We start from the raw sequence: 25,803 nt of genomic DNA on the forward strand, positions 1-25,803 counted from the left end.
CTTGGTCAAAGAGTATGTACAGTTTTATAACTCTTTTGGGCATAGTTCCAAATTACTCTCCAGAGTGTTTGGATCAGTTTACAACTCCACCAACAATGCATTAGTGTTCCAATTCTCCCACATCTTCTCCAACATTTATCATTTTCTTGTTTTGTCATTTTGGTCAATCTGATAGATGTGATGTGGTACCTCAGAGTTGTTTTGATTTGCATTTCTCTAATCAATAGTGATTTAGAGCATTTTTTCATATGACTGTAGATGGCTCTAATTTCTTCATCTGAGAACTGCCTGTTCATATCCTTTGACCATTTATCAATTGGGGAATGACTTGTATTCTTATAAATTTGACTTAATTCTCTATATATTTGAGAAATGAGACCCTTATCAGAGAGACTGGTTGTAAAAATTCTTTCCCAATTTTCTACTTTCCTTCTAATCTTGGTTGCATTAGCTTTGTTTGTGCAAAAACTTTTCAATTTAATGTAATCAAAGTTATTCATTTTGCTTTTCATAATGTTCTCTATCTCCTGTTTGGTCATGAATTCTTCTGCTCTCCATAAATCTGATAGGTAAACTATTCCTCGCTCTCCCAGTTTGCTTACAGTATCAGTTAAAGGCGTTTCCTAACCTCTGACTTTGTTTCACCAATGAAAAGCCAGGTCTGACCCTGTCTCTCCAATGTCTTGCATTATTCACCTTTACCCTTCATTTTCTTATCCAGCTAGATCTCAGACCTGCTTCCTGCTCTGATTTCTGTCAGCCCCATAATTTAGTCATTTTCACAATAATTCACATGTGTATACCTATTTAAGTTTGGAAAGCATTTTCCTCCAAACAGCCCTGGGAAGTAGGTAAGGCAAATATTATCATCTTCATTTTATAGATGAAGAGATGGAAGTTTTTGTCCGAGGCCAAACCCAGATTAGAATCTGTCTTTCCATTCCTTTCATAGGATTGTTTTTGCCATAGGAAGAGAGAGAAGAGAATTTGGAAATAGGGTGGTTGATAGGTGGGTAGGCTGATCATGGCAGTGGTCTTCCTGCCTCAAGTGTTCCCCCGCTGCAGTCTACCCGCCAAGCCACAGTCAAACAGATCTTCATTCGGCACAAATCTGAGCACTGCCCTCCCTCGTTAGGTAAATTCCTGCACCTTTGGGATCCGATCCTCAGTTGGCTCTTAGAGCCCTTCACAGTCTGTCTCCTCCCTACCTTTCTAGTCCCCTGGCACTTTCTGCCCCACTCTCCACATACTCTGTGTTGCTGTGACCTGGCCTTCTTGTATTTCTCACACATGCTTCATCTCATGATTATTTTCACTGACTGTCCCCATGCCTCGAACTCGCTACTTCCTCATGTCCGCCTCCTGAAGTCTATGGCTTTCCTTCAAGTCTCACCCGGAGGGGACTTTTCCAGTCCTCCTCAATCTTAGGGCTTGACTTCTGAGATAATCCCCCATTGCGCCTAGAGATCTGGTGTGTAGGTAATGATTAGCAAGTTGCCTCCCCCATTACTGAGAACTACTTAAGAGAAGGGATAGTTTTTGCCCTTCTTTTTCTCCTCAGTGCTTAGCACAGTGCCAGGCACATAGTAGACACTTGAATGCTTGTTGACTGACTGACTGACTGTTGGGGATTGCAAAGAAAGGAAGCTATGAAGAGTGTTAAACTCTTGGAAGGTTAAAATTGTAGAAGATTATTGTGAGAGAGAAACACTGGTACCATAGAGAATTCTGAGTCTGCTAAGACTAGAAAAGGCTTTGGAAGGGCATAGGACCAAGCGAGCTCCTGTAGGTGGAGCAGGCTGGCAGAAGTAGAGTTTCTGAGAGGTGAGCATCCCCTCCCACAAATGGCAGAACAATGGGAAAAACCATGCTTGAGTGGAAGGCATGCCTGATCTCTCTCTCTTACCCTTCTCTGGCTTGAGATTGCCCCTTGATGTGATTCGTCTGTTGGATGATTCCTTCTCAATGCCACGCAGAGGACTCAGACAGAGCGACAAGGCCGGCCTGTTCATTTGGCTTCTTGCTGAGGTATGAGTATTTCAAGAGATGAGGCATAACATTATCCTTAGTGATGGTATTTTGTCTTTACAAAGGGCCCCCTCGCAAACGGCAGGCAGAGGGCACCCAAGAAAAGGACAGAGAAAGCAGTCTCCTTTTCATTTCATTTCTTGCTGAAGTGTAAATAATTTAGGTGGAGAGTCGGGTGGGCTATGGAGCTGTTTTCCTTCTGTGGGTACCCTGTTAGTGAGGTAACTTTTGGGGCAAGGCTTTGCTAGAGAGTTCAGGCTCTCGTGATGATTATCAGAGAACTCGGGGTGGGATTGATTCCAGGAAGTGTGAAACCTTGGCATATTCAGAGTCCCCTGCTACCTTTCATTTGGGGTGATTCCCATGATCCACCCTTGGAGAACACCATCTGTTATATCATGAGGGCGTGCATTTTTATGGGCCTTTAAGGTTTTCATGACACTTTATGTACATTGCCTCTGTAGATTCTCACAGTCCTGGGAGGCTGGACTGTACCACTGTAGACTCGGACCTAGCCCACCTCCTCGTTTTATAGAGACAGAAACAGAGGCCTGGAGATGTTAAATGATTTGTCTAGGGTCAAAGTGGGACTTGAACCCGGGTCCAGTATGGCTGAGTGACAAAGCGTATTGAATATTGGACCTGGAATCAGAGAAGACTTGAGTTCAAATACTGTGTGATGCTTACTAACTGTGTAGCTCTGAGCAAGTGACTTAGCCTCTATGAGACTCAACTTTCCTCATCTGTAGGATGGGGATGATAGTAACAGCACCTGTTTCTCAGGGTTGTTGTGAGGGTCAACTGAGATAACAGATGTGAAATATTCCGTGAGCCTTTATAAATGCTAGCTATTAATATTATCACTGTTGTTATTATTATCAGTGGTCACTATCCTCACCCACTTCACCAACCTGCAGGTTGTAACGTAGTAGGGCGATGGTAGAGTGTGTTTTCAGATACCCCCGAGGCTCTTGGAGCCAGGACTGTGTTTTCCATAAGGACCCACTGGAGTCTTGGCCTAGTGGACATTTAAATATTTAAGTGAGTGAAATGAACTGGAAACCCCTTCCATTAAGACCGTGGCTCTTTTGGAGGCCTCTTTGGGGGTGGGGTGGGGAGGGAGGGCAAGGACTGTTCATGCCCCAGAGAATCCTGTTCACACACCAAAGGAGCCCCAGGCAGTCAGCTCTACTGGGGCTGAGGGTGTTTGTTTGCTTAGGCAATCAGGGTTAAGTGACTTGCCCAGGATCACACAGGTAGTTAGTGTCAAGTATCTGAGGCAGGATTTGAACTCAGGTCCTCCTGACTCCAAGGTTGGAGCCCTATCCACTGCACCACCTAGCTGCCCTGGGCTGAGGGTGTTTGAAGGGAAGATCTGCCGGTGCCTTGCAGCCAAGATGAGCTGACTTTCCAGATCTCCATCTTGTGACCAGATAGTCTTCTTTTAGCGAGCAGTGTCTCCGGAAAGCAATATTTATGTGCCAGAGCTAGGAGATGCCAGCACCTTGGGTCTACGTATATAAAGGTTTAATGTTAGCAGAAGGATAATGAGCTACTGGGTCTGCTCCTGGGAGAAGGCGCCCATCCTTACCCAGAAATGGTCCTCTGCGGGAGCACTCATCCCAGTTAGCCTTACCTTGCAAAACCAGATGACCCTACACACCAGCGGATGCCGAAGCGGCCTTCCGAACGTTCTTCTCTAAGCACGTCCTGTATCCCGCACCCGCTTACAAAGAATCTCCAGCGTGGTCCCGGTGTTGGCCCACTAAAGGACACGGCTGGCGCTCCGGGCTCTTCCCAGCCTGGCTTCCTCCTGCGCCGCTGCTTGCCTCCACTCTGTTTCAGCCCCTTTTATGCCTCAGTCTTATGGAGCGCTCTGCCCCCCCCCCCCCCGTATCTCTGCTCACCCCATCCCTCGGATTCCCAGATCGCCACATCCCCTATCTCGGCAATCCTCCATCTTGCCGTCTCTGCCCAGTGGAATCCTCTTTCCTTTTGAGGAAGGGTCGGCCACTGCCTCCATGACGCTGTCCTTGGTCCCCCAGCAGGGGCTAATTTTCCCTCCTCCAGTCTTCCATAGAAATCTATTAGGTTTTCTCCTTCGGACTTGTGATTTTCAATTTACATCTCAGTCATTTGTAGGCATGTCTGGTCTCCATCTACAAGATGGTAAACTGAATTCCGGTCCTGCTTCTGATACCTCCTAGTTGTATGACCCTGGGCAAGTCCTTTACCCTCTTCATACTCTAGGGCCTGGATTGCCTAGACCCTAGGCAGCAGGGGTTAACCTCCACTTTTAGAGAGAGTTTCCTCACTGGGGAGTTCCCCAACTCCATGAAGTCCCAGGTTCAGTCCTTTCCCTAATTCTCTGTTTGCCAGAGCTTTTCACATAGGAAATATCCATGAATAAACAGAAAGCACTCATTGTACCTGATAAGGAAAAACTCTGTGTGCCTAAGGGTCTGTGGAAAACTCTGGACCAATGACAGAAGGCCTTCAGTAGGATGGACAAAAATCAAAAGAATTAGACAAGAAGCACTATTAAGCTGGTTGTGCTGGGTGCTGGGAATACAAAGGCATAAACAAGGGAGTGGGACCCCCAAGGTCCTAAGGCATGAGGAGGCTTGCAGCTAGGGGAGGGGCCAGAGCTGGACTGTGAAGAAAACTAGAGATTCTGAGAGGCAGCAATGAGGAGGGAGGGCGGGTGGAGCACAGGAGAATGTCTGTACACTCACTGAAGAAACATCTGCCACCATGCCAGGCACAGACAAAACCCAACATGTACAAGATAGGCAAACGTGCAGATTTGTAGTTAATTATATTTCATATTAACACACATTATTTATATGCATGTGTAAAGAAATGTGCATATAATTTTTATCGGTATATTTATGCAATTATATGTTTATATTATAAACATACATTTTATTACTAATACAATATAAAATATATAATTGTATAACATACATGCCTGTAAGTTATATTACAAATTATATATAATTAAATATAATTGTATATATACAATTACATATTTATATATGATTTGTATACATAATATATTTCCTATATATGTTATACACACAAAATTGATATAAAATGATTTTTTGCAGGGGGAGGTGAATACATACAACTGGGGTGGGGGGCTAGAAAAGCCTCTTATTGGATCTAACATTTGAGCTGAGCCTGAAGGATAAATGGAGATTCCAAGAGATAGAGGTGAAGAGGGAGTGCATTCCAGGAGTTGGGGACAGCTTGTGCAAAGGTAAGGAGGGAGGAGATAGGATATGTATTTGGGGAATGAGTACGACAGCTTTGCTGGAATTTGAATCCACGAGAGGGGAATAATGTGAACTCAGTCTGGACAAGCACATTAGAGCCGGATTATGAAGAGTTTGAAATGCCAGAGAGAGAAGGTTGTCTTTGGTCTCAGAGGTCGTGGGGGGTGTTATTGCGGTTGTCCTGAGGAGTGCTGATGAGGGTCCAAGGCAGAGGTCTAAACAACACTGAGGAATGAGCTGAGGGGGACACAGAATCACAGACGACTCCAGGTGGTGAACCTGGCTGATGAAAAGCCCGGTGTACCCGTGATAGAAATAGGCAATAAGCAGTGGTCCAGGCTCTTTCTTTCCATTTTCCCACACAGAGCATCATCTCTCATCTCCGTGTCCTTTCGGGGCTGTCACTCATGCCAGGAGTGCCTCCATCCCCTCTGCCTCTTCCCAGGCTAGCTTGAGCACTGCCCTTCCAACATGAAGTATTTTCTGACCTGGACAGAAGATCCTGACTTCTCCCAAATTACCTTGTGTTAATTTTGTAAATACCTGCATGTATTCCTGTTATCCACCCTGAGAGAATGTAAGCTATGTGAGGACAGGAGCTGCTTTCTTTGTTTGTGTATCTCCAATCCCTAACACATAGTAAGTTTTTAATGAATGTTAGGTGGTTGATTGCCCTCTCTATAGGATGTGTGTGTTGTGTGTATTTGATTTTCTACTGGATCCCAAAATCAAATTGGGCAGTGACAATGGATTGGTAGAATAAAAGATATATTAGATATTAAATGTGGCATGAATCTGCTTACGTATTTAAAGAAAAAACAGATCAAAGATAGGAGATGCATTCTGAAATTAAACAAGAGTGTGATACTATGTCGATATGCTATTGATGACCTGGTTCAGAGCTGGACATCTTAATTAGCCAGGATTACCAGGGGTCACTCAGACTTCACCGATGTAATATAGTCACGCAGCTCAGATTTTCAGGCATTAACAGTGTTGCTGCTCAGCCAAGGTAACCATTAACAACTAAACTGCTCAGATATTAAGAATTCTACCCCAGTTTATCATTGGTCAAAGTCTATTAAGATTTATAGGGGGAAAACACACCTGGACTGAAAAAGAATCTTTTTTTTTTTTATCTCAAGAAGAACCCCAGAGAAACAATAAGAATAGAGCCTAGACATTTAACAGCAAGGTGACAACAGCAGGGGGAAAAAAACCTACTATATGGTAGGAAAGCGATCAGCAAAATTACTGTGTCTTGGAAGTAATTTTAGAGATGTTCCCAGAATGTCAGAATTACACTATTAGGTTGGATCAGCCTTAGGGATATTCTAACCCAACCTCCTGCCCAATGTGGAGATTCTCTTACAATATCCTGGGGCAAGAAATTGACCCTCCCCCTCTTCCTCGTCGGCAAAGATATGCGATCTCTAAGGTCTCTGGTAGTTGGAAGTTTTATGAATATTAGTCTGGCCAGATGACCTCCAGAGTCAATTCCAGCTCTAAGTCCTGGGATTTCTACTTTACCAGGCTTTTGGAGGTGGATCTTTGCAAGCAGAAAGGAGGCTTCAGAGACCAGCTGTGGGAGTCTCTGGAATTGTAGCCCAGATGTTTTGTGTGTGTGTGTGTGTGTGTGGTGTGTGTGAGAGATGTGTTGTGTGGTGGTGTGTGTGACAGAGAGAGAGAGAGAATTTTTGCTATAGCACTCAAGAGATTGAGAGCTTGAGGTCCACGTAGAGCTGCTGCCCATGCTTTTAGTGACCTCGGTGGGACAGCTGAAGGCTCTCAGCAGGGGGTGTTAGAGCTGTCACAGGTAACTGACTTTTCACTCCAGTAGGTTCTCCCCCTCCCCTACTCCTCTGTCCTGAGGGGAGTGGGGGAGGGCGGGAACAAATTGATCCCAAAGTTTCTCTCTCAGTTTCCCTAAAGTTACCTCTGCAATATTTATGGGAGTAATCTGCATCTGCCAGCAGATAAAATCTGACTAATCTTGTTGCATGATTCATCACTGGTGAAGACAGAGCAGACTGCCAACCTTGATCCAGGCTTCCTCTTGGCTGCGGGCTTGATTCGAGTGAGAAAGAATGATTTGGAATGATTAATATTGGATAAACTTCCCGAGGCATAGCAAAGCTAGATCTGTTTTCCCCCTGCCCTTGGGCATAAGCCAAATACCATGGCTGCCTTGGAGGAAGCTGGGTAGTTGGCTCGCTTTCCTTCCTTATTGGCCCCTCTTCCCCGTGTGCTGGAGGGCTGGAGGCAAGGGTGGTGTCTAGGGAGCAGCACTGCCTGGGGGGAGAAGAAGAGGAGAGTCCTGACCCAGCTGGTCAAGCTCCCATTCCAAGAGCGAGGGTCAGAGGAAGGAGCCGGTCCTCTTGCTTTCATTTTTGCCTTTACTCTCCAACCATACCTGGCCCAACTGGCAACACTCAGCGGCCTTCCACAGGTCATGAAATCTTGGGGTTTTACATCCTGAAAGGGAGCCTCAGGATTAACTCACTCAGTCAATGGGGAGGAACGAAGCCTGGAGAAGTTCAAGGTCACCCTGCTGCTTAGGGGGAGATGAGCTTAGAACCCAGGTCTCCTGGCTCCCAGGCTAAGGGCTTATTATCCCATAGCCTGCTGCCCTGTCACATATCTTTATGCAGATGTGGAGCATTTTGCAGGCTACACCAGGCCACGTATATTGATAAAATCCTAAAACTGCATCGTCTCAGGCTTGAAACTTCAAGTCTAAAAGCCCAGTAGGAGGCATTTGGAAATGTGATCTGTTGGGCATTCCTTCATGCTGTCCTTGGAGGAAGATGGAGGTGTGTGGGGAGGATGACAGGGCATCAGGGTCTAGAGCCACAGGAAGGAAGGGCTGGAACCAAGAGATGGAATTAATGGTAGGATGTCACATTGGATGGAGATCTCCAGGGGAGTGAGGTAGTGACCTGGCCTTGGTCCTATGCTGTTCCACATTCTATCTAGTACTTTAGATACAGGCAGGCACCAGGTGGCATCTGGTGCAGATGACCCAGAGCCAGGAAGGAGAGCCCCACAGCAGAGGGCATTTAGACAAAATCACAGGTATTGGGGTCAATCTCAGAGGAGGACAAGATCTTTGATATCTCCACCTGTGCAGGGACATCATCCTGATAGGCACACTACCACCCTTTAAAAGCTCACCAGATAGTCTCAGGGACCTGCTGCAGTGTGGAGAACTGGAATGGTTTGCCCTGGGTTTTACAGCCAGCCAGTGTCAGACAGGATTTGAACCTGAGCAATCCCGAGTTCAAGGACAGCATTCTGTCCACTACACCATGTGCTTCTTGGGATAAGCTTATGGAAGACTCTTGTTACTGTTTTCTAAATAGTCTTTTGTGTCAGGGAGTAACTTGGGTACATTAAAAACACTGTATGCTTTTATAATAATAACTAATAATAGCTAGCATTTAAGCATATCACTACGAATATTACCTCATTTGATTCTCATAACAATCCTGGGGGCTATTACAATTCCCTTTTTACAGATGAGGAAACTGAGGTAGAGGTTAAGTGACTTGCCCAGGGTCACACAGCTAGTCTCTGAGGCTGGGTTTGAAGTATCAGGTAGCTTGATGTCTTCCTCAGTAATTCAGAGTCTAGCCGTTTTCATGTTTGATCTGCAGCTCTGTGTCTGTCTGTCTCTGTCTCTGTCTCTGTCTTTCACATACACTGATGGATTAATTCATTGAGGGGTCAATTCAGTTATACATTTTAGTCTGTGAAACATGCAGTCTCATTTTTCTCTTCCCCCTTTTCCTTTGTTCTGTAAGGTGCACAGGGATCTCTTGGAGGCGCTCTGGAGATGTTCTGGGGCTCGGTGTAGATGGCCCTGGGAGCCATGGCACCGATGCTGGACCACCATGTGTGTTTCCCACAAGCACGTGCAGCCAAGATGAGCTGATTTTCTTCCCGATAGTCTTTTAGTGAACGCTATCTCAGGAAAGCAATGTTTGTGTGTCAGAGCTGGGAGAGGCCAGCACTTTGGGGGATGTCTTCTGCTGGACACTTTCCTGGGTGTGAGGCAGCCTCAGTTTTACCAGGGAACCACGCAGAGGAGCTCAGTCAGTCCAGTTTCACATTGGTTGTCTGCTGTGGCTCAAGGGCTGGGCTAGGTGCTGGGTGGGGCAGGGGGATAGGAAACACACATATATCATTTTCATAGAGGAAGGGAACTCCTGGGTGACAAAACTCCCTCTATCAATGCAGCTCAGCCCTTAGAGGTTAAGTTACTGGCCCAGGGTCACACAGCCTTTATGTGTCAGAGATGAGCCTTGGACCTAAGACTTCTGACTTTATGGCTAGCTCTCTATTATGCACTTAGGCTAGCTCAGGGGAAATACAGATAATGATGTAGCCCTAGCTGTCCCCAGGTAGGGGTTGTCACAGTGCACAGAGTGCTGGGTCTGCAGTCCACAAGACCTGAGTTTTAATCTGGCCTCAGACACTTAGTAGCTGTGTGCCCCTGAGCTTGTCACTTCACTTCTGTTTGCTTCAGTTTTCTCATCTGTAAAATGGGAATTATAATAGCACCTACCTCGCAGGGTTTTTGTGAGGCCCAAATAAGATGATAGTTGTAAAGTGCTTGGCACAGTGCCTGGCACATGGTATGTACTACATAAGTGTTAGCTATTATTATTATTATTATTATTATTGCCTTGGGGAAGGATCTAGGGGTTATAAGGAGAAGGATATGATGTGTGCACGAATGAATAAAAAAGGCTTCGAATGCTGGGGGCAGATCCAGATAAGGGGCTCTCAGAAGTGTGGAGAACCCATCCGTGGTTCCCAATGTCTCCTTCTTTGAATTCATTTTAACAACAAATAGCCACGTGGCAAACCCTATTCACAATTCCCTGCAGTCTTCTTCAGGATCCTTTAAAGAATCTTTGGAGTGAACCCGTTGGACATTGTCACAGACCCCGAGGGGTTTGCCCACCATTAAATGGGAACCCCCAGCGTGCACTACCCGAGCTCTCAGAGATCCTCGAGGGGGTCCGGGGAGGGACGGGCTGGGGAGAATCAGGAGGAACCCAGCCTGTCTTCTCCAACAGCGCACTGAGGGGAATGGGCTAGGGAGCTCCTGGTCTTAGGGGAAGGAAGCCTGGTGGGCTGCCTGGTGAGATTCCTGTCGAGATCAGGCCTTGGCCTGGAGTTAGAATGAATGACCTTTGAGGTCCCCACAATTCTATTGGTTACTTTAATTCAGCCCAAGATTCATAAGCGTTGGGGACAACTTTACGATACCGAGGATACACCCTGCCGCGGCATGAGAGGTGCTCTCGCAGGGTTCCTGTGCAGAAGAGGATGACGGAGCATCCGTGTCGCGGTGGAATCCAGGAGGGCCAGGAGCTCTCACAGGAGAACCTGGTGTAGGAGATCAGTCCAGGGAGAAGCTTCGTCCTGCCCGAAGGCTGTGAGGCTGAGTTACACCACCGGCCACGTCCTTCCTCCCTTTGGAAGGAAACCAGCGACTTTTCAGCTTTTTTAGGTTTCCCTTCTAGCATGTCTGTAAAAGCTTTATCCCACTCTCGGCTCCTAAAATGCCCCTAAAAAGCTATTTGGGGGAAGAGTATGCAAAATGCAACTCCCTTTAGGACCCCTGTGCAGCCTTGGGTAGATTGGGAAGAGCTGGTGGGTGATTTTCATGAGGAATAAAGGACCCTCAGCTGAATGCAAGACCATAATTCAATCAAGAAGCTGCGATGGCGTTCCGAAGCCCACGAGTATGGTGTGAATGCCGATGAATAGCACCGCATTGGCGGAGGTGAATTACAGCCCGTATTTCTACCCCAAGACTAGGGGTCCTCGATACATAAAACAATTTTATAGCCAGTTAGCTTTGAGGTTGAGGGAAATGACAATCTATCATGTCAGAAGAGGTCTTCTGCTCAGGCTCCAGAGAAGGAGGCTAAAATGTGTGTGGCTGGGGGGTCGGAAGAATGCTGGCCATTTGTTCAGTGGGAAGAGAAGGATTTGAGCCTGTGGGACAGAGGAGGGTGACGAGATTCACAGGACACAGGCTACGTGGAGAGGAGGATTACCCTGCCAGAGAGAGAAGACCCAGAATAGAGGCATGAATTGTAAATCTTCATACATGTTTTAATTGATGCTTTAATCAGGAGAGTTGTGTTGAAATAATCCTTTCAACTGGGGAATATTATCTTAATGGAACACAGTCATTTCGGCTTTTAGATGAAAAACTTGGATTTTATGAGCCTAGGAGGAGGTGAGCTGAATGTTATCGGGGGATGGCACACGGTCAAGAGACACCCTGGGGTGCTGATATCTCTCATCCCCAGCCTGAGCTCCCTCCACCCCCAACCAACCTCCTAGTTAATTGACAAAGTTATTTTGATTTTCAGTGGAGGCTGGCTATTTAAAATTACAACTGGAAAGATGATAGTTGTAGGGCAAGAATATTTAGATCGAGCGTGTGTTTGTGTGTGTGGTTTTTCCCCAGGTTCTTTGGGATTAATGAGCCCTCTAAAATGTTATTAACTTTGCAGAATGAGGACCAAGTCTGAACACGTGTGTCTTTCAAAATGCATGGCTTTGCTGCCCCCAGGAATGAACTGACTGAGTTGGAAACGTGGTGGGGGGAGGTGCTCTGCCTGTTCCCCCCACGCAGCCCCCTCCCTTCTCTGGCCTGGATGTGACGTCCCTTGTTCTTCCAGCCGGACCTTGCTTTGTCTGAGAGCTGTTCAGACCTCGGTGGTGCCCACTGATGAAATGGATGCAGAGAAGGCCCAGGCTTTATTTTCTGTTGGTTCTGTAGCTGGTCTTGGCTTGGAGGATCACAAGCCGGAGGGGTTGTCTGTCCATTGCTGGGCACCGCTGAGCTCTCTCAGATTGTCACGTCCTGCTCTGTTTTCCTCATCTTAAGGGACCTGTGAGGGCCTTGGGTTGGGTTTAAAGGAACAACTGCACCGTTCCCCAAAGAAAATGAGACCTGAGAGGAAGTGAAATCATTATTTGTAACTTGGAATTGTGGTTTTTTGTTTTGTTTTGTTTTGGTTTTTTTAGTGAGACAATTGGGGTTAAGTGACTTGCCCCGGGTCACACAGCTATTAAGTGTCAAGTGTCTGGTCTGAGGCTGGATTTGAACTCTAGGCCCGGTGCTCTATCTACTGCACCATCTAACTTCCCTGGGAATCATGTTTTTAATGATCAAATAAAACACATAAGATTCCAAAGGAAGCCAATGATATTGGAATATAATTATCAAAATATAAAAAAGTTAATGGAGCCCAAGTTAAGTGATTTGCTCAAGGCCACACAGGCAGTAAGTGTCAGAGCTAGGAAATGAATCCAATTTCTCCGACAAAGACAGAGTTAGTGTCCAAAAAGCTTTGGGCAGGCTAGAACAAATGTCCAACTCCAAGGAAATAAATGAATAAATGTAAAGTTCTCCGCAGAGATGGATTCGAATCCAAGTCCTCTGCCTGAAGATGGAGTAGGGGTAGTCCCGTCTGGGCTCAGAGCATGAGGTGAGCAAATGCAGGGCTGCCCAAAGGGTTGGCAGGAGTGTGGGACATATGGCCTGGTCCAGGCTGGTGGGACTGCTGAGCCCTTGGGTGGCGGTGGCCCTTCCATGGGGCTTCCTGCTTTGATCCCAAGAGTCTTCCAGTAAACGTCAGAGGGTCGTCCAGTGAGGTGGGATGGCTCATTTGTCTTTGTCTTTCCTTGGGACGGAGTAAGACTAGCTGACCTCCAAGGCCCTTCCACCTCTAAGATTCTGTCATTTGACCTTGCATTTGAATAGGGGAACCCGTGTCATTGAACAAGCAGGCTGTGGTCATACCATTTGGCTGTTAGGGTATTAGAATAATCGTGGTCTACATTTATCTAGAATGTTCTGTTTTGCAAGATACTTTCTTCGTAACAGCACACAGTACTATGATGATCCCCATTTTATATATGTGGAAACTGAGGCCTGAGCCCTCAGGTGTCCTAGTAAGCAGCAGAGCTGGACTTTGACCCCAAGTCCTCTGACTCCAGATCCAGATCCAAAGGGTTTTGTATCTTGTACTCGCTCTCACTCGCTCTCACTCGCTCTCACTTGCACTCGCACTCGCACTCACACTGGACCTGCTTCCCTTTAGATGGGGCTGAATAAAAGGATATACTCAGATGTCTCTTTTGGCTCCCAGGACTGGAGATCGAGGGGCCCGGAGGTCATTCATCTGTCCCTCATTTCACAGGCCTTATGCCCCTTTGGCCCTTCCCCAAATTGAATTCTCGATCCTGGCTGTGGGAATAAGGAATCCCTAACTAGTGTACTGTGAGGATGACTTCTGCACTGGGAAGCTTCAGAGGCAGAGGCGTGGGCAATGATGAGAAAGGTGCCGGGAGTGCTGCGCTGTAAGGAGATGTTACAAACCATTAATTTTATGAAACTAGAAAAGAAACCTCAACCGGGTGGCTAAAAAAAGGAAAAAAAATGGCCTGCCTGGAAACAGTGTAAGTGTGTTATCTTCCGAGGCTTAGCGGATTCATTTGACCGCATCCTGGCCCCGTCCTTATTGTGTTGAGTTGGAAGCTCCCTGCACCTGGCTGGGTCCTGTATTTCCCTTGGAAATTTCCTAAGGCAATGATTTTGGAGGCCCAGGGAAGCCAGGCGTGGGCTGAGCTTCCACGTGGCAATGGCTGGTCAAATCAGAGGAGTTCTAGGGTCCTTTCATTCAGTCACACCATGGCCGGAATGTAGGAAACCGGACTGGGAGGCTCCATGGTGGGCGGGGTGACGCAAAGGCTTATTTTTATCGATATCTCTCCTGTTTTGACATTGCTCTCGTTTCTGAATATCTCCCTCCCCCCCCCCCCCCCCCCCCCCTCAGCCCTCGCTTGTCACCAAGATTAAACAACGAAAAGAAAAAAACTCCCTTCGCCAAAATCAACTCATCCCCTGAGTCTGATAATGTGCGCACTGTTCCTCATCCCTAGCCCCTCACTGTTGTAGAGAGGAGGGTGGAGCATTCTGTCATCTCTTCTACAGGCCCAGGCTTGGTCATTGCGACCACAGGGTTGAGTTTGTTTCATTCTGCTGTTTTCAAAAAACGTTCATCTCTTTAGAAGTCTTGTCCTGCTTTTGCTTTTGGAAAGATTATTTCATTTCTACAAGGCTCATTTTAGGAGAGACAGTAGCCCAGGTGATGTTGCATGGGGGTACACTCGAATCACTTATTAAGCACCTGCTGTTTACAGGACACTCTGCTAGGCGCTGAGGTGAGAAAGACCAAAAGCCCTGCCCTTGTCCTCGGGAATCTTCGTTCTGCTGGTGGGGCCACAGAGGAGCCAATGGCTGAGGAGGGAGTCGAAGGAGAGAGCGCTTCCTGGTGTCCGCCACCTTGACGAAGAAGGTCAGGGGAGACTTGAGGTGTGGGGGCATCCCCGGGAGCCTCATTGGAAGATGGTGATGCTGAGGGCACAGTTGCGGACGGGAGGGTTTTCAGTCTTTCCAGTTGGCAGGAGACGGTATGTTCAGGTCAGGAAATGGCTGGTAGTTTGGTTTGGCTGGAAGGTCAAGGGTGTGAAGGAGAAATAAGTCTAGGAAGAGTCAGTGTCTTTCATTTAGAGTCCTCAGGCTGAGGCCAGAGATGGGGTGGGGGAGGGGGACACCGAAGGGCTTTAAGAGAGGCAGTGACTGGACCCGACCGTGCCTTAGGAAGATTATCTGGCAGCTACGGCAGCATAGATGAGAAAAGGGAGGCATTGGTGGGAGAGATGCTCCTTAGGAGGAGGCTCTTACAGCTGTCCAGGCCAGAGGCCATGAGGGCTTCCATGAAAGGTGTGGCAGAGGGAGTGAAGAGGAGAGGAAGGATGTAGAGATGGCGGCCAAGCAGAGCTGCCGTCAAAGTCAGAAAACTGACCACCCCATGGGCAGGTGGGGAGGAGGGGAGAGGTTAGCCTGTGGCCTGGAGGAAGGCACTTGAGCAGCTGGTGTCTCAGTCTCTTATCTCTAACAGGAGAAGTGGAGCTTGGTGCCTTCTCCACGTCGGGGGTTAATGCCTGGGAACACACGACTGTCCTTTACTGTGTGAGGGTGGAGATTGGGGTGCCCTCGGGAGAAAGAAGAACATTTCCAAGAGGGGCAGGCTTAGTGAGGGAGAGGACTGATCCTATATCATAGGGGTTGGGGGAGTAGAAGGTGGGCATTGACCAGCTTTATTACAGGGGACCAGCCACTTATTTGTAGTTTTCAGCTGATCCAAGTAGGGAATGGGAGAGTTGACGGTCATGATGTTTTGTTGTTAAAGCCACAGTTCTGAGCAGCACGTGGCTGGGATAGCTGTTTGACCCTTCTGTTGCTTTCCGTCAAACTCCAAGAGAAGGGTTGACAGCAGATCTAGAAAGGTGCATAGTAGTGGTGACCAGGATGGCTGTGGATTGATGACAGCCTTTAGATCTGGACAGGATGCATCCATTTTGGTCCAGTATCGAATCATCACCATCATAATTCCAGTGGGAGGCTGGGACCAAGGCTAGGATACTTGCTTCATTGGTGGTGATGGTATCAATGACTCCCGTTTTCCCAAGACTGGTGGCTTCCACTGCCTGACGCCTTGATGGTGACTGAGGACGTGTGATGCTTTCTCCTCAGATTACACTAGGGTTCTTGGTCTCTCTTGGAGATACGCTTATTTCCATATTTAGCTTTTGAAAAAAAGCAAAATCCTTGGAGGTTTTCAGAAGGTTTTGACTTTTACTCATAGGCTTTAATTTTAGTTATTTTAATGCTATCCCGAATACCATTTTGGAGGCTTTCTGGTGATCAAAAGTTCTTTTGGTTTTGGGGTCTTTCCTTAATTGGTTTTGCAGAAGCAATTTGGCTGAGAGAATATTTTTAATGTTGCAAAATCATAGATTTAGAGATAGAAGAGACTTTAGAAATCGACTGAGGAATTTCTTAACTTTGTTGGTGTCACAGACCCTTTGGCAATCTGGTGCAGCTGATGGACACCCTCAGAATCATGCTTGTTGCTTGCCTTCATGAGTGAAGGAAATGGTATCCTTCAGCTAGAGTTGAGTAAGAAAAGAAATGGCATTTTTTCCCATGCAAATTCACAGACACCTAAAATCCATCACAGTCTTTTGGGGGAACATGGACCCCAGGTTAAGAACCCCAGCCCTAGTACAACCACTTCATTTACGAGGAAATCAAAGCCAATGGGGTCATGACTTTCCCAAGGAAGCAGCAGAGAAAGCAAGAATTAGGACTACGTCCTTCCACTCCAATGTGCTGTCTTTCTCTGGCGTCACCCTGGAGAGAGGAAGTGATCATGAGAGATGCTTGCCCTTACAAAAAGGGTTTGGTGGTTAGCAGATCTGAGAGGGATCCTTTGAAGTCTCCTCCCTGGGTCCTGCAGCAGTGCAGCATAAACTAGAGGTGCGGTAATCCGATCTCGATTTTGTCTCGTCACCAGCTCCCCTTCTCTGTCGCAGGATACCCTTCTATCATAAGCGGTGGCAGTCTGCCAACTGTTTTATTGACAAATAGCATTTGGATGTCAAATATCTGCAGTGCCCATGTTGGTTCTGAATGTCATCCCAAAAAGGAGGAGAAAAGGATTTGTTGTTTCTTCTTTGGGATGATATCTTTCATCTGTTTGACTTGCCATCTCTCTCTCTCTCTGTCTCTGTCTCTGTCTCTCTCTGTGTGTGACCAGGAGCATATGCAGAAGTGTCCAGTACCAAGAGCCTGGAAAGGTGGGTCTGGGCCAGTTAGAAAAGGGCTTTGAACGTCAACAGATGACTTCTATCTGACCCTGGAGGGAGAGGGAGCTGCTGGGGGTTAAGGAGCAGGGGGTGACCGGCAGGAGGCCAGCTTGACTGGAAGGTGGGATGTGTGAATGGGAATCATGCGCAGTAAGCCGGGTGAGGTAGACCGCAGCTAGACTGTGAAAGAAAAAAGAAATTTGTGTTTCATCCAGAGGCGGAAGGAAGATGCTGGAGTTTATTGAACGGCACAGGCATACGCTCAGACTCGTGCTTTCAAGGACACCAATTAGGAGGAAGCTAGATAGAGCGTTAGACGTGGAATCAGGAGGACCTGAGTTCAAATCCAGCCTCAAACGCTTACTAGCTGTGTGACCCTGGGAAAGTCACCCAACCTCAGTTTCCTCATCTGTAAAACAGCGATCACAATAGCACCGACCTCAGAGGATTGTTCTGGAGATCAAATGAGATATTTGTGGAAGTGCTTTGTAAATCTTATGATCTGTATAAATGCTAGCTATTAATGATAACTAAGCAGGTTTCCATAGTATAGCAGTTATCATGGTCGCCTCACATTGAACCTCTGTTTGATCTTGGGTGGACAGAGCACCAAGTCTGAAGTCGGAAAAACTCCTCTTTATGAGTTCAAATCTGGCTTCAGACGCTTCCTAGCCGTGTGACCCTAAACAAACATAACCCTGTTTGCCTCAATTTTCCTCATCTATAAAATGAGCTGGAGAAGGAAATGGCAAATCACTCCAGTATCTTTGCCAAGAAAACCCCAAATGGGGTCACAGAGAGTTGGATACAACTGAAACTACTGAACCACCAACTAATACTAGGTATTTAAACAATCCTGAAGGAGGTGGTGAGAGCCAGAACTAGAGTGCTGGCCCATGTGAGCATATAGAAGGGTCAAATGTTAGATATGGCATAGAGGCAGAATCAACAAGGCTTGGCACCTGGCTGGATGTATAGGGTGAGGGAGAGGACAGCAAGGAGGCTGTCTGAGGCTGCGAAGCTGCCCCCTGGGAGGGCGACGGCTTCCTTGACAGAAGGTGGAATGAGGGCAGTGTCTGGGGGGAATGATTGTAAGCTGGGCTGTGGACCTGTGGAGTTTGACTTGCCTTCCAGTAACAGATGCCCTTGTGTGTTTTTCAGAGTCTCTATAGTTAACATGAGAATGCCCTCCTCGGCGTGTGGTGGGTCATTATTTTTCAGAAATCCTACCTGTTGTTTGCACACCCTGGGGTTCAGCCATGCTGGTTATAGGGACACATAGAAGCGTAGATCTGGAGGAGTAAGGGACCCCCTTTTAGTGCAACCCCCTTGTTGTCCAGGGTGGGAAGACTGGATGAAGGGAGGAAATAATCATTTATATAACACCTACTATGTGCCAGGTACCATTCTAAGTGGTAAAATATTTTAAATTAAATATCTAATTTGAGGCTTAGATCAGCCCTATGAGGTAAGTACTATTTTTATCCCCATTTTATAGTTAAGAAAACTGAGGCAAATGGAGGTTAAGTGTCTGGCCAGGATCACACAGCTAATAAGTGTCTGAGGCTAGATTTGAACTCGGGTCGTTCTAACTCCAGGCACAACATCTAACCACTGCACCAGCTGACCGGGTAAGGTCCCTTTCCCAAAGTCACGCCAGTGTCAGAGGTGGAATTTGAACCCAGATTGTCTGCTTCTAGAACCAGGATCTTTTCCTCTCCCACGCTGCCTCCTTCTGGTGGTTCTTGCTACCTCCCTGCTCTGGTTCCATCTGAACTATTTCTCATCCAAAGGAGGCTCCCTGGAACAGTCCAGGGAAGGGGGGGAGGATCTTGCAGAATCTTGTTTAATTATCAAGATGCATTTGTGCACTCCCTGCAGAAAGTTCTGGCTGAGGTGAAAACGAGGGTTGGGCGGAAGGATGAGAAACAAAGGCAGGTGTTGGAGAGATTGAATTTTCAGCATCTAAACGCGTTCACACCAAGGCTTGAAATGTTTGCAGCTCCAGCCACCTCTGCAGGCTTGTCAAAGGCAGCAGAGCCCAGGGGAATGACTCTTATTTCTCACACCACACATGAAGCTGTTCTAATCTGGGCTTTAGCTTTGGAAAAACCACTTACTTGTGTTTGCAAAATGGGAAAACCATAGTCTTGGGCTGTTTGAAGGCTTTTTCAGGAGCAGGGAGAGAAAAAAACAAACCCCCCTGGAAGAAGAGAATTTTTTTTTTTGCCTGTGATTGTGTGCTTATAAAAGTTCCATTTTACCCAGCAGATGATGACGCCCACTAATGCTGCACTTACATTTTGTGAATGCGTTTCTTGTCCTTTTCACACAGAACAGACTCTGCTCATGGCAATGAGTTAGGAAAAAACATCTTGGGCAGCGTGCTGGGTGCAGGGAAGGAGCTGGGCCCCGGACTGCAGCAGCTCCCCTTTCCACAGCACCATCTGGAGCCTCCTCGTTACCAGAGTGGATGCCCAGAGGCAGGGAGGGAGTCGGGGCCCCCTCAGTTCCATCCTCCATCCTGGCAGGCCCATCGATAGGGCTGTACAGGGACTCTGTTTCAGGGAGACCACTTCATACAGTTTATGTTCTGTGGGCACATAGCTGTTAATTTTAATACAGTTGATCTCACTCCAGAGAACATCTGGCTGAGTTATAAATTTGACTGTCTTAGGAATTATTTTCTACTTGTGCTTCTCTGTGGTCTGGTTTTTCCCCTTCTCATTTTTTAAGGCCAATGCTTTCCTGGAAGAATGTTTTCCAGATGCAAATAAATAAATGTTTGCGCGTCTGTTCATCATTCAAATAAAGATCAAACAGAAGAACCCAAATGTGACCTTGGCCCTGTGATACTTGATCTGGTAAGACTCCCTTGAAGGACTTGGGATTGTGTCTTTGTGAGCACTCCTAGGCCTCCCCCAACACAATTTATAATCCCTCTATAATTTATAGGATCCCACATTCAGGATTTAGGACATGGTCTTCAAAAGCTTCTTTCCCCTCGCTCCCTCCACCCCCCATAGCTGGACTGTATCCTTGACTCCTGGAATCCCTACTTTCCATCAAAGCCCCCTCTGGGGAGGATCAAAGGAGTATGGATTTGGAGCTTGCAGGGAAATCAGAGACCATTTAGCCCAGCCCCTTCATTTTACAGGTGAGGAAACTGAGGCCCAGAGAGTTAAAGCAATTTGTCCAAGATTATCTGAGTGATGTAAGGGCAAGGATTCAAACTCGGATCCTGTGCCTCTGGCAGCTAGGTGGTGCAGTGGATGGCGCACTAGCCCTGGAGACAGGAGAACCCGAGTTCAAATCTGGCCTCAGACACTTGACATTAGCAGTGTGACCCTAGGCAAGTCACTTAACCCCAATTGCCTCACCAAAAACAAAACAAAACAAAACATATATCCGATGCTGTGCCTCCAAATTCAGAGCCCTTTCCCTGTATCACGCTCTTTTCCTGATCTGTCTCCCCCGAACCCCCCACTTCCTTCCTAGTGTTCTCTCCTTGAAATCACTTTGTTCACACCTTATGTTACTCACTTGGGCACGGGTTGTTTTTTCCTCAGTAGACTGTCATCTGCTTGAAGTCAGGGAATGTTTCACTTTTTTCTTAGTATTCTCATCACCCAGAACATCATCTGGTATATAGAAGGTACTTAATAAATGCTTGTTGAATTTTACTGAAAGTCTGCTCTTGCTGAAAAATTCCTCCCCCGTGGCCAAGCTGGTGACACGTCTCCCTTCCCTTCGCCAGTCAGCTTCTTGGACTACCGATGCCCACCTGGCTCATACCAGACCAGCCAGCTGACTCCAGGCCCAGCTGCCCCGAAATGGGGACCCTCTTGGGGAAGGGTCCTTCCTCATCTGGTTAATTGAGTTAGGTTTCCTTATTGACCTGGGCTTTTAGTCTGTCCAGGTGTTGCTTTGATCCTAACCCTGAAGAACAGAAACTTCTTGGGAGCAGGGATTCTTTCATTCTTTGTCATTATGAATCCCCTCCTTCACCCCCGGTGCCTCGTAGGGAGCATGGAACACAGTAGGTTTTCAAGAAATACCTGCAGATTGCGCTCCCTCCTCTGCTGAGGCTGTTTGAGCGTTTACTCTGTATGTATTTATTTGTGTACCCGTGGTTTCCTTAAGTCCTGTTAGATTGTAACCTTCCTGAGAGAGGGGGTGGTTTTGTTTTTTTGTACATATGTGCATCTTGATTGCCTCAGTCCACCAACCAGCATTTAGTAAGCGCTAAGCACTTGGTGGTGCCACGCCCGTAAAGACTTAGGAAATGTTTGTTGTTCGCCTGCCCCGATGAAAGGTCCCCGCTCCCACCCCCTTGTGCTTGAGCAGTGATGGGGAGCATTTGTCCTATGAGCCTGTAACTAAGGATGGGGAGCACAGAAGAAATCTTCCCCTGTTGACGTGATGCTGCCACACAGCCTGTGAGCTGAGCTTAGAGGGGATGGTTTCATTTTTGGAGAAATCACTGGTTTTTTCGATTTCTCAGATGTGTGCCGTAAAAGCAGTTTATTTCCTCCGTAAAACAATAAATGTGAGCCTGTTTTGGAGTCTGCAGAAAACCCAACAATATTTATTCCTGAATGTCCTCTGCTTCAGTGGGAAGAAACACCATCAGAAATGATGTAAGAGCTCGAAATTCCCAGGTGTGTTGAGGCTTTGGGCTGAGCCCGGCTCCCATCTTGGTAGTTCCCGGGCTCAGGAGGGCACAAGGTGATGCCCCTTTCTCCACTCTCTCTGGCTTTCCCCATCCGGCTGCTTCCAGGAAATGGACATATCTGCGTGGAAGTCAGCAGCTCTCCTATGGGTCTCCTTGTTTCCACTCACACCCCCTGGTGCAAACCCTCATTGCCTCCTGCCTGGACTATTGCAGTAGTCGCTGGTGGATGTCCTTGCCCTTTTTCTCCCAACTCAACTCCATATTCCTCCGAGTTGTCCAAGTGAGTGCGGGTCTGACCACATCACGCCCCTACTCAAGAAACTCCACTGATTTCTTATTACCTGACTCCTAATAATCCTGCTTCAGGCACCAGCTGTGTGACCTTGGACTAGTCAGTCTCTCTGTGCCTCAGTTTCCTCATCTGTAAACTGATGATAATAACAGCACATGATCCCAGGGTTGCTGTGAAGATCCAATGAGATCATCGTATTTCCAAAGAACTTTGCAAACTTTTAAGTGCTGTATAAATTAGATGGCTATTCTTCTTCTTACTGTAGCTAATGGAATACCGTACCAAAGTCCTTTAAAAGGCTTGTAAAGCCCTCCACAGCCCTGCCCCTTCCACTTTTCCAGCTTCTTGCCTTCTTCTCACTGCATCTTGGAAATAGTCATTTGTGTGTTATCTCCCTTCCCTGAACCCCTCCTCTGACCGCTGTGAATTCCTTGAGGCAGGCACTGGGTTTTTTTTCTTTTCCTTTTGTTGTGTCCTTAGCACTTAGTGCAGCACCTGGCACATAGTAGGCCCTTAATAGATGCTTGTTGGCTGATTGACTGGACTAGCCTTTAGCATACCATGGAAGACCTGGGAAGTTCTTTGTCACAATCCCTCTCCATATCTCATCCATATCAGTGCCTGGCACATAGTAGGTGCTTATCCAACGTTTATTGAATTGCACTAAAGAAGAAAAAACTGAAATCAGCGCTGGCCAAAGCTCCCCACCAGCAGGATCGGGCCAGCGAGCTGTTGCTGCCCTTCCAGCCAGGGCAAGAAAGGGAGACCTCATCCCCGCCCCCCAGTCATTTAGTCCAACCTCCTCATTTTACAGTGAGAAGAATGCCTGCCAGGAGGAAGCCAGGCCCAAATAAAGCTATGTGTTTTCTGGGAGAAGTTGTAAATGGGAGGTGGTCATTGGGATGATTCTAAGTTGCTTTTTGGGGGTGGCTAGGTGGGCATTGGACCAGTGATTTTATTAAGATAGAGAACTCTTTCCGGGTGAGGAAACTCCCTCCACTAATGCAGGTTGGCATCTGATATGCAACTTACAGCTTTGGAGAGTTGCTTGTACTTAGTATGTCCCAGAAGTGTTAGTTTGGTTTTAAGCTATTAAAGCTTAGTAGCTTTTTAGTGCCATGTTTCTCTTTAAGGTGCCCAAGATGCTTTGCCTCTTCTTTGGCTTCAACAACCCTCTATGGTAGGTGCTGTAGGTAGTATTACTCTTCCACGACATAGGAGAAAACTGAGGCTCCCAGAGTTTAAGGGACTTGCCTCCTCTGGTCCCACAGTTGGTGAATGGAGGGGTGGCATTTCATGCCCTGTGTCCAATCCTCCAGGTGGCCTCTTTAATGAGGCTTCTCACTTGATGCAAAGGACCCAAGGAAGGAAACTTCATGAAGGAGGGCCCCCTGAATTTCTATTCCTTTTATTAGCCTACACCTCTTACCTGTTCAAGGCAGACTGTATATGGGTGAAGGCTTAGGGGTGAGCTGGGACAAGCCAATGATTTCCTAACTGTGACTTTTTAGTGACAACTAATTAACGTCCTCATTCACCTTGGGATCTGTCTCTTACATCATGATGAGGCAGACCCACTGAATGCCAGGACTGGGGATCCCGCAGCCAGCTGTTTCCATCTCTGCCCCAGGGGCCGTGTCATGCGTCTGATCCCTCAAGGTTGGGGCCCCTTCATAAGCTGTTGGTGGTTCCATGGCATTCTGATGGCCTGTCTCTTGTCCGTCATCACCAATACACGATCGTCATCATGGTCTCAACTTCAGAAGGATTCTGAGAACTCCCCAGACTGTGCAGTCTCAGAGGTAATCGTGGATTGTCCACATTGCACAGGTTAGAAATAACCAAGACAAATGTTCCTACGGACACGTGCTGCCCACGTTGTACACAGCAGATGTCTTTTTAGCTCACTTAGCGGCTCTTGGACTTCCATGGCAAATTTCAAAATTAATCTTTTAACAACCAGAATAATTTTTATGTAGTACATAAAAAAAAGCCAAGTCCTGATTTAAAGCTTGCTACTTATTTTTATTTAGATCATCATTGGCAGACAAATAGGGTAGCGATTTGATATTGCCTTTGACTCCTCCCATGGCTGGCAGGTGCCAAAGCTTGCCCTGGCCATTTGGCCAGCGTCTCTGCTCTCCCCCACACTCTTCTCCCTCACATAGCTGCCACCTTAGCTCAGCCCCTCATTGCCTCTCTCTAGAGCATTATAGCAGTCTCGTAACTGGTCTTTCTGCCTCAAGCCTCTCACTACCTCACCCATCTGTTCAACACCCACCAGTCAGTTTCCTTAGGTACAGATCTAACCCTGCTAAGGTGACTCCAGTCATTTCTTATTGCCTTAAGGATAAAATAGAAATTCTGCCTAGCTTTTAAAGCCATCTTCACCTGGCCCCGGCCTAACTTTCCCAACTCATTGGTTGTCACTCTTCCTCTTGCATTCTGTGGTCCAGCCAAACTGTCCTATTCTCTGGTCCTTATACATAACACCTCATCTCCCATCTCCAAGCCTTTGTCCTTGTGGTCCTCTATTCTCCTTACCTCCACCTCATAGAGGCCCTCTTTTCCTTGAAGATCCATCCTCGGGATGAAACCTTCCCTGATCCCTCTAACTGGTAGTGCCTTCTCTCCCAAACTACCTGGTGTTGGACTAATTTGTGTTATATACCTTGTATTTGTGCCACATATACACGTATGTACTCGTGTCCCCATCACAGCATAAACACCTAGCAAGGAGATGGGATTTATTGTATTTGTATCTGAGGTGCCTAGAAAGTCCCTGGTGCTTTATAAAGGTTTGTGGGTCGATTGGTTACTCTATTGGTTCAAACAAAAGTATTCAGGCTATTCTGTGACCCCTCCCCCCCATCTGACTTGCATAAGACACGTATAGCTTTTTATTTTTTGAGTTTCTGCCTTTGTGTATGTGTGTGCGCCCATGCGCGCCTTCTCCACCCAACGCTGTGCTCCTCCTTGTCCCCTCTAGGACTGACTTCCTTGCTCATTCTTCTCTCTCTCACGGTCAGCCTGGCTCCTTCATGCTCGGATGTTCTATCTTCTAAAGCAAAGGAATCCTCCCACCGACCAGGACAGCTCCCACGTTCCCCTCCCGTTTCGAGGCTCCTTTCACTGAGCAACTGCTTGGAAGACCAGCCACTCCCAACTTGTGGTTTGAGTCTCTCGACGTTGGCTTCTTCCTCGACCTGAATGGTGCAGAGCATTTGTGAGGAAGGGGTTCGACGTTGTTCTTGTGATGGGGACCCTGAATATTACACGGGTCGGAACCTTTTAGAGATGCCGACGGTGTCATGAAGGGCCCGGGTTATTTTTGGTGAGTGGGGACAAAGAGTGGGTCACATTTCTCTTCCTTTGTAAGGATAAGTCTCCTAAGTATAAAGCTGTGACCTTTCTTTCAGATACACTGGCAAATTTATTAGCAAAAGTTTTATCAGCAGGGAAGACATCAACACATTGTATTAAGTTTATGGCAAACAAATACCCAGGTGGAAAGTGACAAAACCAGATCATCCTAAGAAGCCCTGAGCGGATGAATCCTACGGCTTTGCGGGTGGCACTGGAGGGGTTTGTGATAACGGTTTAGCACCAGGTCGCTGCTGCCAGGAGCCCAGACTTGGTGATCAAGGCACATTAGGCCAGGGAATGGCAGAAACTGTGTATCACCTTAGGCCAGGCTGCAAAAATTTAGCACCTAATAAATTCTAGCAAGATGAGGCCTGGATGAGAGGCAGCTAGGCTAGGTGGCCCAGTAGATAGAGCAC

The 25,803-nt window shown here is 47.1% G+C and overlaps 1 protein-coding gene across 4 annotated transcripts in view; it reads left to right on the forward strand.

Annotated features, from left to right (window-relative positions):
• Positions 1–25,803, forward strand: part of SLC44A5 (solute carrier family 44 member 5) — a 408,380-nt gene that overhangs the window by 129,500 nt on the left and 253,077 nt on the right. The window lies entirely within an intron of this gene.

Source organism: Vombatus ursinus, unplaced genomic scaffold (genome assembly GCF_900497805.2).
Source record: "Vombatus ursinus unplaced genomic scaffold, bare-nosed wombat genome assembly UNPS02014804.1, whole genome shotgun sequence".
Lineage (NCBI taxonomy): Eukaryota > Metazoa > Chordata > Mammalia > Diprotodontia > Vombatidae > Vombatus > Vombatus ursinus.